The 11,958-nt window shown below is 40.5% G+C and overlaps 1 protein-coding gene across 1 annotated transcript in view; it reads right to left on the reverse strand.

The window, feature by feature from the left end:
• DMRT1 (doublesex and mab-3 related transcription factor 1) overlaps positions 1–11,958 on the reverse strand; it is a 57,925-nt gene that overhangs the window by 6,423 nt on the left and 39,544 nt on the right. The gene's annotated exons all lie outside the window — the stretch shown is intronic.

Raw genomic sequence — 11,958 nt, forward strand, 5'->3', positions numbered from 1 at the left:
CCTTCTTAAACACCCACTCTTGTCACTAACATTTGAGGCAATTAGGATTATCCTGGATGCCTACACTAGGACACATTTATTGAGTATTTTCAAAAAGCATTAATTTCTGGCATTAGGAACTCAGAATAAAAGGTAAAGATCTAAATAGAGATCTTTATTCAGTATGCCTAACCATGGATTATCACAATTCTTTTCCAGTTCATGCTTGCAGTTTTAGCAACTAAGAAGGTAGGGCTATAACTGATGTAATTAGAAACCAGAAGCCAGAAAAAATGTTCTTCTGTTGACTCCCTCACCTCTGGTTTCAAATTCTCTTACAGTAATATGTGAAACAATCAAATAAGGCTTTCCACTTCTCACCCACTACCAGCTAGACAAACAGGTTGCTAAAATGGTACTTGGGAAGCTTAGGCTTTTTACTCAGTCTCCAAAACATAGCTTCAAACTATACCAATCTTCAATAAAGCAACTGCCCTTCATGCTTGCATGCACAAACTGGAGCAGAGCAGTACTGATAGACCAACGCTCTCTCTTACCACCAGCTTCACATTCTATGGCTAACTTGATGTCATTAAGCCACTGCAGCAGGCTAGAAAAGGCACAGGATGAACAATCTCAGGAAAACTTCAGGTGTGCTGGGTGTGTACCCTTGCTTTGAATGACTGAAAGGTGGCACACAGAATTCAGCTGATAGAAGCTCTCTTTGTTTGGCAGACATGAATGGCTACTTGCCTCTTGTGGATGTACTCACCCCAAGTGCTCACTTCACCAAGTCAGGTCCCAGCCAGGTACACCTCCACAGAAACCTCCCCAGTTTATATTCCACTGTAAGGAACCCTAATGGCTAGTCCTCTCAAAAAGCAAGCATTATTTTAATAATTTCAGAAAGATTTTGTGCTGGAACACATGAAGCGAAATGTTCTCCAGCATCTCAACATAAAGCAGGCATCTCCCACTGTTGGGCAACAAGGTAAACCAGGCATTTCTGCAGATTGTTTTTGAGTCATCTGTAAGTGAAAACATTCTGTACAATTACACATAAAGCATGACAATCTCAGCCACAAAAGAGCAGACAGTCACAGACTTGACCTACTTTCAACCTGGTAGTAACACTACAAAGAAAGGCGTCATGATTTAATACAAAAAGTATCTCCCTTTTCCCTCCCTAGCCTTCTCCAGTCCTTTATTTCATTCCCTGTGTTGTCCTGGGCACACAATTGCACAGCAACACAGGGAACTGTAATGAAGAATAGGTGTTGTATTGCCAGTACTGCAGAGATACACATGCTTCTCCTTCAGGCTGTAACTCTTGACCAGCAGACCTGCTCCTGGAGATCCTTACTTTCCTCAGACATTCACGGCCTACCAGAGAACCCAATGGTTTGCACTGCTGTACTCTGCATCAGAATCCAACAGGAATTTTTGAAAAACAGAAACCAGGCTACCAACAAACCACTTACAGATTCAAGATCAGAGAACAGCCACAGAAACATAGGAGGCAGCACTGATTTCCAGAAAAGGAAGATTTAAAAAGTGGCTGTGAAGTACAGGGGGTATTTGGACATCTGTCACTAACTGAGGAGCAGCAAGGAATCTCAGAGGAATGAAGTTATTTGCTTCATCATGTAACAAGACTGTGACAAAGCTGGGACCTTCAATCTCTCTGTTCCTGGAAGTCAGATACTACTTCTCTATTCTACACACAACACTGGAGACTGATTCTCCATCAAAAAAAGATGTCCTTGGTGTTTATACTCAGAAGACTGACAAAAGACAGGCAGCACTGAGAAAAAAAATGAACTTCAAATCCACTCTTTGGATTGTCTTTCTTAGTCTTATAGTAATCAAATTCTAACAAGATTAAAATATGAACATATTTATTTTGTGGCCACTTTCTGAAGCTAGATCCATGAAACAAATTGTGTTTACAAAGGTTTGTTTGGTTTGGGGCTTTTATTCCTGCATGAAAAGAGAACAAACCATTCCACAAATCAGTCACAAGAGGCCACACAACCATATGAATGGCCAGCAACCCTTGACAGTAAGGCAAGAACAGCAACGGACTGTCTACAACTCCAAATCTTTGACAGGAATCATAAAATGGTTTGGTTGGAGGGGATCTTTTAAGCCATCCAGTTCAACTCCCTTGCAATGAGAAGAGGCATCTCAAACCAGATTAGGTAGCTCAGAGTCCATTCAACCTTGAATGTTCCTGTGAATGCTCCCAGCTGTTAACTCTATGGACAACCTGTGCCAGTATTTTACCATCATGATTGTAAAAAATTTCTCCCACTATCTACTCTGAACTTACCCTCCTTTAGTTTAAAATCATCATTCCTTCTCCTATCTACTAGAAAGCCAGTCATGCCCTTATCAGCCCCCCCTAACTAATGAAAGGCCCCAGTAATGTCTCCATGGAGGTCTCCTCCAGGCTCAAAATGGACTCATCATCCATGTGAGACTGTTGAGGAAAGAAAGCCAGCTGAATCCTCTGTTTGTTCTGTTCTAAGTTTGCAGGAACACTTGATTTCAGCAAAAACAGTAAATGGGTTAGATTTTTCCAAAGCAAAAGTTTCTATCAGAACAATTTCCAGCGAGCTCCAAAGAAAAGAACATGGTATTGTTCTCTTGGCACCCTTGAGTTCCCTCAGACACAGTTAGGTGACTTCATGCTAATTTTGTGGAGACTAATTACTGTCCATCTCCTCTGGGTTCTGCATATTCTCCTATGCTGATGACACAGGCTTTTCCATACATCCCAAACAACATCTAACTAGCAAATAATGCCACACTGAGGTGACTGAACAGGCAAAAGGCTTTTTTGTGGGATGCCTGCTGACACTGAGTGTGCAGATGGAGGTAGGAACTGCTTCCTGTTTGAAGGGAAGACCTCACAGCCAACATCCGTCTCCTGGACCAACACAGGAGACAACCTGGGGCATATGCCTCTGGGCATGCAACAGCTAAGGCAACAAAACATTTTTTGAAAAAAACATGGTTAATTTTAAAGGAAAGAATGCACTCGAGGCTCAAGATAATGTTACCAAGTAGCAGAGTATGTGGAGACACAAATGGCACAAAGTTCCTCCCTTGTGTAGCTGTGCTAAAGGAAAGAAACAGGATTCCTAGAGCTCTAATAATCACATAAATCCTTTTAGTATTTAGCACAGAAATCCAAATACAACATTATTTTGTCTGAATGTCTCTCCACTCTTGGGTCACAAAGGCTGTTAAACTTCACTAGTGTATCAGGAACAAAAAAATAGTTTGCACGACACAAAGACTAGCCATGTAAATGTAAACATTAATTCTGGTCACTTCTCTTCATTTTTCATTGTTGCCAATGTCAATTTATAAAACAAGGATGAAATCCATGCCCGAGATCATCAGTCCTAATGCACAAAGCATAATCAAATAGTTAATAATCATGGACTCAGCTCTTTCAGGTTGAACAATTTATTTTTAAATAGTACTTTCTCAGTGCAACAGTGCTATATTATACAGCTTAAAATTTTTTTTTGGACATAACTTGCAAGGTTTTGGAAGTCAAGAGGTTACTAAACAATCTGTCAAAATTACTAGGTCTAATACAAGTGATCTATTATGGTAAATACAATATATTTTCAACTGGAAAATAGGTTCATTTACTTTTAAAATTCTCTTATAATTCAACTGTCTCTGCTGGGAAGGCAAAAGACAAAGATCTGCAACTTGTACCATGCTTGCAAAAGGAACAGGAAGTTTGTCATGGACTTCAGCATGAGCAACACTATATTCACCTTTGACTGTGCCCAAAACTGAGTAAGAGGAAAGAAAGAAATCACTTACATCTTACACTTTAAATGAATCTGCAATTTAAAAAGCTCAGAAGGCTTTAAAGTGACTTAGTATTACCATGGCATTACAATTTCTAATATTAACTTTAATCTGGATGCAAGTTCAGTAGATCTGCAGTAAAATGGTTCAACGAGTATTGATGAAATAAACAGCAACAAGATGGGTATGTGCAGAGTAAAAATGTTGCTACTTGTTTTAAAGTGAGATTTATTCCTCCCAAAGTTTAGGAACCTTGCTGCAGTAAGTCACAATACTTGAGTAAATAGGGACAAAAACAGAACACAAAACATTTTTGAGGTAGTCAAGTAAGTTAAATGAAGTTTCACACAACATTAGGCTTAAGACAGATCCGCTGTGTTGTATTTATATTCATTTCCATGAACACAATACAAGTAATGCTGAGTGTGTGCCCTCAGCTGGAGGGCATGGGCTGTGTCTATTGGTGCTGCTGGTGCTGCCAGCTGCATCTCCACAGGCCCAATGACGTCTTGCAGCCCACCTGGTGATGCCCACCTGGTGGAAAGGTCAACCCATTAGTAGCCAGCATTTTCTTCTGGATCCTGACAGCAGCAGCCTTGCTAGGAAGGACCAAAACTCCTCTGAGATCACACTGGTTACAGTCTACAGGCTGTGGAGCCTGCCAGCAGGGCCCAAACCCCTTGGTTGTGTTAGCTTCCTTCAAGGGTACTAAGTCCTCTTGTGCCATCTTTCCTTACTAACACTGGAATGGGAGCAAGTCTAGCCAACAAGTTTCAACATGCACCTCCCTGCCCTTGCCTGGCCTCTGAAGTCCCGACAGCAACAGTGGCGGGAAAGTTCTAAAATACTTAAATAGATAAACAGAAATTCAGAACTTTATTGTTGTCATCTGTTGTAGAGAAAATTTTAAGATAGGTCTCTGGACCCAATCCAGACCCTGGTGGCTGTCATTGAAGACTGCTCACCTCCAAGGAAATCACTTCAACACTCCATCTCAGTTGAGTTCAATAGTACTGACTGCAGCTCTGGTCAGTAAAACAAGGTGGTTTGACACTCTAAGGGCAAGTCAGGGTGAAGGTATGTGAAAACTGGAGCTCATCCTCTCCTGCATGACACAGCTGCAACCCACCACAGACAAGGGCGGTGAAGAGAGTCAAGAGCATGGGCTGCAAGGAACTTGCACAACGCAGTAAATCCGTACGTGGTGCTGTTCAGGGTCAAAGCAGGGGTTTTTCCCTCTCTTGAAAGACAGGGAAGGCAGTCCTACTCCACACACACACAGCAGTTGAAAGCAGAAAGAAAAGCAGATGAAATGGTCCAAGCTGGAAAGTTAAGAGTCACAGTTACAGATGTCAGCTCCACAGCTGAGAAGGGACAGTTATTTTCAAACTACAGGCTTACACTCTCGTGAGCCTTTTAAACTACAATTAGGCAGCAGCATATTGATTTTGGGTAGTCCCAGGAAATGAATGTACCGACCTAATAGGGAAACACTGGATGCCTCTTAACAAGCCAGTGTTATTTCACTCCGATATAGACTCTGTTTGCACAAACCTATGTGCAGTGTTTATGCCTTTGGAAAAATTAGAGACTCAATCCACAAAATTAAAGATCCTGAAAGTATTTGTGCTTCAGGGAAACACCGGGGCAAGATGTGTTGGTAGAAACAGATTTATGAACTAGAAGTTCCTATTTATCCAAGGGAGGAAACAGCAAAAACTAACATGAGTGAAGTCTTGATTTAGAGTAACCAGAAAAATTTATTCTATAGTTAAGGATAGACATCTATCTCAAATCTGCCTCAAAACTGAAATTTATCAAAACATGTTTCATAAACTCAAAGCCAATACAAAAACAATCACTAAAACAAAAAACCTGTGTAACAGTTGTCCAGGGTGGGAAAACAGAACCCACCTTGCAGTGACTGCAATTGCTCAGAGACAGAACTTGAAAGGCAAAATGATTTATAAACAAATGGGAGAGAGCTCTCATTGGCTCTTCTTTTCCTTTTACGTTCAGAAAGGAAACAAAACTACTGGCCAACCGGACTAGGAACATTCTTTTACTTTCAGCAGTCTAATACATGACTAATGCTATGCTTGGAATAAATAAGCAACCTACACACAGCATAGAGGGTGTGATTCAGACCTCAGACAAATCTTCAACTTGAGAAATCTAATTGATTTAACAGATACTGTGAAACAAACATCAAGCATAGAGGTCTGAAAGTGGCACTGTAAAATTATGATAAAGAAGGGAATAAATGCAAATACGTAAATGCCAATGTTAAAGAAGAAACTAAATTAAAATTGTTTATTTCAATATCAACTACAGTGAATACTCTGTATAACCTGGCTCCCATTTTTTCCTCATCACTTAATAAAATGAATCCCCAAGAATTAAGTCTTCAATTCCCAATATAATTCAAAACCAATCTCCAGATTTTGTCAGACTTTAAAAAAAAGTGTATTTCAACAAATAATTGCGCCCCCCAATCCTGTCAAACATTTTTTAAGGGAGCTGTAAAATCCACACACAGAGGCCTTCAGTTTTTCTTCCATCAGCCTGTGGGTACCAAGTGCAGAACCTTTAGTAGCTGAGGTGGGGGCACACATTAGGGAAGGGTAGGGAGCTGCTGGCATTTGCTGCTGCTGCACCACTGTGTGTGTACTGTGACACAACAGGAGGAATATGCTCAGCGAAAGGCAAAATCAGTGGACAACCACCCTAGCTGAAACCACCAGGTCTCTTTGGTCTTCTCCTTAGAACACCAACACCAACAGCACTAAAAAGGTAAAACACGGACACTCTCCTCATTACAGAGAGTAGAGCTGAGTCTCTCTCCTATTCTGATTATTAACAATCAGCATTAATATTTATATATGATCATAATTTACACATGTGGAAGCAGTGAAGGGAAGCAAATACCTTTATGCATGAAAAACAAGTTCACTGGCTTTGCACCAGTATAGCATTACAAGCCTGGTATTTTTCCATTTTTCCGGTGCAGGCACATTTTGTCTTGTTCTTTGTGTGTTCTCAGTACTGCAGACTACCAAGATGTCACATGCAGAAAGCAGCTGTAACACTGGCATGTCTGATCTACTTCAACAAGTTTGGAAGAAATGAAATGTAATATATTATAGCCTATTTATGTCTGCAACAATTACCCTTCAAAACCCGAAGGAGAACAATGTAATTGAAGGTACATTCCTTCTTCCCTGCAGATACCTCAAACAGCCTCAGGCAAGAGCCAATACAGATGTAGTACAAGGCATTAAGAGTGTTGGATGCTGTAGCTAGCAATTATCCTGGTATTTAAACAAATCTATCGCTCATCAGGAAAGCGTTTAGTGCAGTAGTCAGAGCGAGACAGGCTGACACGGAGCACAGCTACTTAACTGTCCCCTCCAGCGATTACACTTTCTCAGACTGAGAGTCATGTCAAATTAAACAACTACACATTGACTTTTCACTTCTATAAACATTAAGGTATGATTGACAATTCTTGGATGCTATAACGTAGCCATTATAATCACCCAGTGTACTGTTAGCTAATTTGTGGCACAGGCTTTTTTCCCCTCTTCTGACCCATTTCTCTTGGACTATTTTTACAGTGTCCTGTAAATAACATCTGCTTTGGCTTTTTTCAGGGTCACCATAATAAAAGGTCATTGCCACCACGAGACCTTCATGTGAGAAAATAATATACGATTAAGTGACTTGGCTGGGTCTACAAAATAACATTTTCTTCTCTTAGTCCTGGCCCACACTTACCCATTCAACTCAAATTTAGAGATGTCTGGACAGCAACAACTGGATGCTAACACTGCAGTAAATACTGTTCATATGGCATCTAGAATATTTTTTCTAATTCCTATCCTAAGTCATGGAGATCTCTTTGCTCTATGTAAACAGACACTGCAAGAGGAAGAAATCACCTGGCAGAATGGGAAATTAAATTACAAGCTCTACAGAAGTGTTCTGAGTACATATTTGTAAAGACCTCAAGCTTACTGAGGCCATTACAGCACCCCTATGACAGGGCACCACTTACTAATATCTGAAGGCTGCAGCTTAGTAAAGTTACTAGAAATTGAGCAGATACATAAAGCAGTCAAGGTTGTGAGGAAATACACCCCTTTGATTTTATATGCAACACTGTGCTGCCTGAAACCACTATGATATAAATGACAGCTTTACTATCTATCCCACTAATTCAAGCCACAAAAGCAATGGTGTCCAAACTTTCCCCTCTCAAAATAAAAGGAGTAAAAAAAAAAACTACATAAATAATACTTAACACTTTTACCACCAGTGCTGTCACCACCTTCTGCCCATCCTCTACACTCCCTCCTCCCTAAGAAACCTCACCAGATTTGTTAAAGCCTCTGGTAAAGAAATAGGTGGGATTAATACTGTATCATTAAGCTAATTATTATAGGAATGTAAAAAGGTAAAAGACTTTAGAAAGTGCAAAAAAGGCTTCAGAAAGTAGACACAAAGCTAAGAAAGGCTGTGAAATTTCTAAATTTTCTCATGGGAAACTAAGAAGTTAAAAACCTTTATTTTGGCTGTAGCAGACTAGAAGATCAATTTCAGAGTGTTGGCTTTTTCAGATAAATGTAACAAATCAACCAAATAAAATTAGAACTAATAAACACATTTGTTTCTGAGCTAGAAAAGTAGTTTCACTGCAGTATTAGCACTTAAAACAAAAATAAATGTAGGAACTGAAAATAGGTGAGGAGGACAAATTAAGTGTAGTTATCTTTCCTGTCTGGTAGTAACAACTGCAGTCCTACTCCTTTTTCCACTTCTGATCTGTATATAACACCTGAGCACAGGTCTCAGAAACCTAAAATTAAATATGACAGTATTTCAAATATATCTCCCCCTCTGGATGAAAAGTCAGGCAATAACAAAATCAAAAGAGTTCAGTCAAGATTCCAGAAAATGACAGCTTTGTTTCAACCTCAGAAGATAAAGCAGTCACAGTACTGAAGACAGTGAAATATAACTTAATTCACAGGTTTTGTAGAACAGCACTAAAATAAAACCACACAAAATCACAGGAAGCATTGAAAAATTTCACTGTCTGTCTCAAATACTTTCTTTCTTTTTAGTCCGGTAAATACCACCAAAGTACCTAAGTTTTAATGAAGCAAGTTATTCTCCTCATCTGTAAGGCCAACCAGCACAGCGTGCTTTCCACTTTATACAGCTATTACTTCTTAACTCCAGAGTGATTCTGAAACCACCAGCTGCCCAAGACAGCACATTTATCTCCGAAGACTCAGTCTCAACTTACTGATACATGAAGTGTCTTGGTTGTATTTTTCACTGACTTCCCACTTATGTAATTAGACAAAGGCATCTACTATTTTATCCTATTCTAAATGACCTTGTGTCCACACTGCAATTTAAAGGACTAACACAAGCAAGGAGAAGATCACCAATCCCAGCACACGGCCAGGTGTACAGTAACTTTTGTAGTTTTTGTACTTTAAAGCTTCCGCCTAAGTTTTTCCCAAATCTTCTGCTCAAAGCTTTGCCTTCCAAGCTGTACTAGACATTCACAAATAAAAATTCCACAAAACCCAAACTTCTTCAGCTCTTTTCAGTGGTTACCAACCAAATGCACCATCTCTACTGCAGATAGAAAACTCTTTGAAATAAGAATTTTTTGAAAATAAATGGCTACTTCGCTGAAGAGGTAACACTGAAATGCAGCACTTTAACAAAATACTGAAATAATTAGTAAGAAACAGCATAAACATAAGACAGGGTCCTGTCAGAGAAATCTGTGAGCATATGCAGTCCTTGTATACAGAATGTGCACATAGTGCATGTGTATCTACATATCCATGTATATCGATCTAGGCACCCACACACAAGTGCAGGTATGTGTAGATTATATATATTATATATATAAAGCTAACTTTCAGTCCTCAGAAAACAAAAGCTATCCCCATATAACAGCCAAATTCCTACATAACTCAATTTCGACATCTCATCTGGTGTGAACTGCACTCATTCCTAGTGTAAACCCCAGCGCGCTCTGCAATGATATACTGTAATGTCACATCGCAATCTGGATTTACTATAAAGGGCTGCTGACGAGTTTCAGAGCAGTAAACATTGCTGCGAGGTGTATTTCACACTGAGCTGGCTTTTATGAAGAACACTTCACCGCCCAGCCACAGCACCCAGATGATGAATGGTGAAAGATGCATGACAAGCTTCATCATTGTTTGTAAATCTTAACTGTTCCTGCTCACTAACTCTGCAGGCAATTTTCAAAGACAGCGGCCGAAAGAAGGACAGCACAGCTTTCCTGAAGGTTATTCAACTTGTACTTGGCCTGAGCTATGCCTGTGAGGAGCACTGGAAATAAACTCATTGGCTACACTGAATCATAGAATTAAAAACATCTGATGAGCAGGCACACTGATGGTTGCCAAATTAAGAAAGCCTGTTAAGTAGCCTTGGTATCTATTCCCTATCCTGCCCCACAGGATCACATGCATCAAGTGCAGGGAACATACATCAGTATTATTTACACATGCAATATAAATATGTATATTTATAAACAGGCAGAATTAATTATGGGCTGTCTGGTCCTGCTCCCACATGATGACTCCCTGTTACCCTGTGCAGTTACACATAGCGCTCCGACATCCCCCAGCAACTTTGCCCACTGCTTGTAGGAAAGCTACTTCTCCTCTGACAGAAGTGACAGGGGAAAGGGAAAGACAGAAAACTACTCATAGCATGCAAGCACGGCAACGGGACAGACGCAACCCTTCTTTGTTTACCCTGAGATGATTCAGGGAGCAACACCATAGACTGCAACAACCACTTGCGAAGAGTCACAGTTCAGCTCCCTTCAAGAGGCAAGGTCAGTCTACACTACAGAGCCTTATTAATTCCTTTTCTTTTCCCTTTTTCCTTTTAAGCTCAGTAACAAACACTTCTTCTGCTAGAGCCTCGCACAATCTGCACAGGGCTACTTTATAAGCAGAAGAACTAGCTCAGACGGAGACTTCCGCCTGAGCTGCAAAATGGGCATGAACTGCAAGGTGGTCTAGAGAGGCTCTCCCACGCTGAAAAATTACAGCTAAATATGGAGTTCTCTCTTTTCTTAACTAGACAAGTTACAAGGATGCAACTGCACATTAAAGCAAAGCAAAGAGGTGAGCAGTATCACTGTCACAATTACAAATCATGCCTATATGATCACTACTGTCCTGGCAAGATGTCTCCATTTGTTCTATCACTTTATGGAAAAGTCTGATAGTTGATTTCTACCAATTTCTGCCACAGTGGGAAAAATTCTGCATCCAGAGGTAATAAATTTAGAGCATCAAAGCCATACCAGCTGTAAAAGAAAGCAGCTCAACTGACAGCATTGTTTTTTTTCAGTGAAGGACCCAACATCCTTTAAAGCATGAAGGAAAATCCCACACAGCCTCATCAGCTATAGTAACATCCATCGTCTGACATAAAGAGCAGCTCATACATACACAAAGTTAAGTCCAGGAGTGCAGCAGGTATAAGCCACTGGTCACTCAATACATGGCTCTAAAATGCTTGTAACTGCAGAAGGCACTGAGAAACCTTCCTCTGCTACGAGAACATGAAGCAGAAGAGAGAAGGTGTCCAAGGAAAGCTAACAGAGCCATTATGTGGTCCCGGATAGCACCCTGGCAGGCACACAGAGAGATGCTGATGCACTGTGCAGGATCCAGTGCCATCAGCGTGGCACCACTCTCCCACTGCTGGTTCTCTGCTGCCTGCTCAGCAAGGCTTTCCCAGCTGTGATTGATGGGACACTGCAAACTTCTTTTCATAGAAGGAAACTGAAGAAGTAGAGATTTCGGCAGTACACATAAAGGTAGTGCTTTGGATCTGGCACCCACCTGGGTCAAGTGTACCACTGATTTAAGTTTCTTCAGAATAGAAGGACTTTCTTCAAATCCTTGTTTTACCAACTCAAAGTCTGAAACTTGTAACAAAATGCAGGCTTCAATTTCAAACACGCTGGATCCTGTGATCCACACAAAATACTAAACAATGGACAAATACATCCAGGTTTCTCTGACAGCTATGCATGTAGATGTGGTTTTGCAGGTGGGGGGG

This window comes from Onychostruthus taczanowskii, unplaced genomic scaffold (genome assembly GCF_017590055.1).
Source record: "Onychostruthus taczanowskii isolate IOZ18803 unplaced genomic scaffold, ASM1759005v1 scaffold96, whole genome shotgun sequence".
NCBI classification, from domain to species: domain Eukaryota; kingdom Metazoa; phylum Chordata; class Aves; order Passeriformes; family Passeridae; genus Onychostruthus; species Onychostruthus taczanowskii.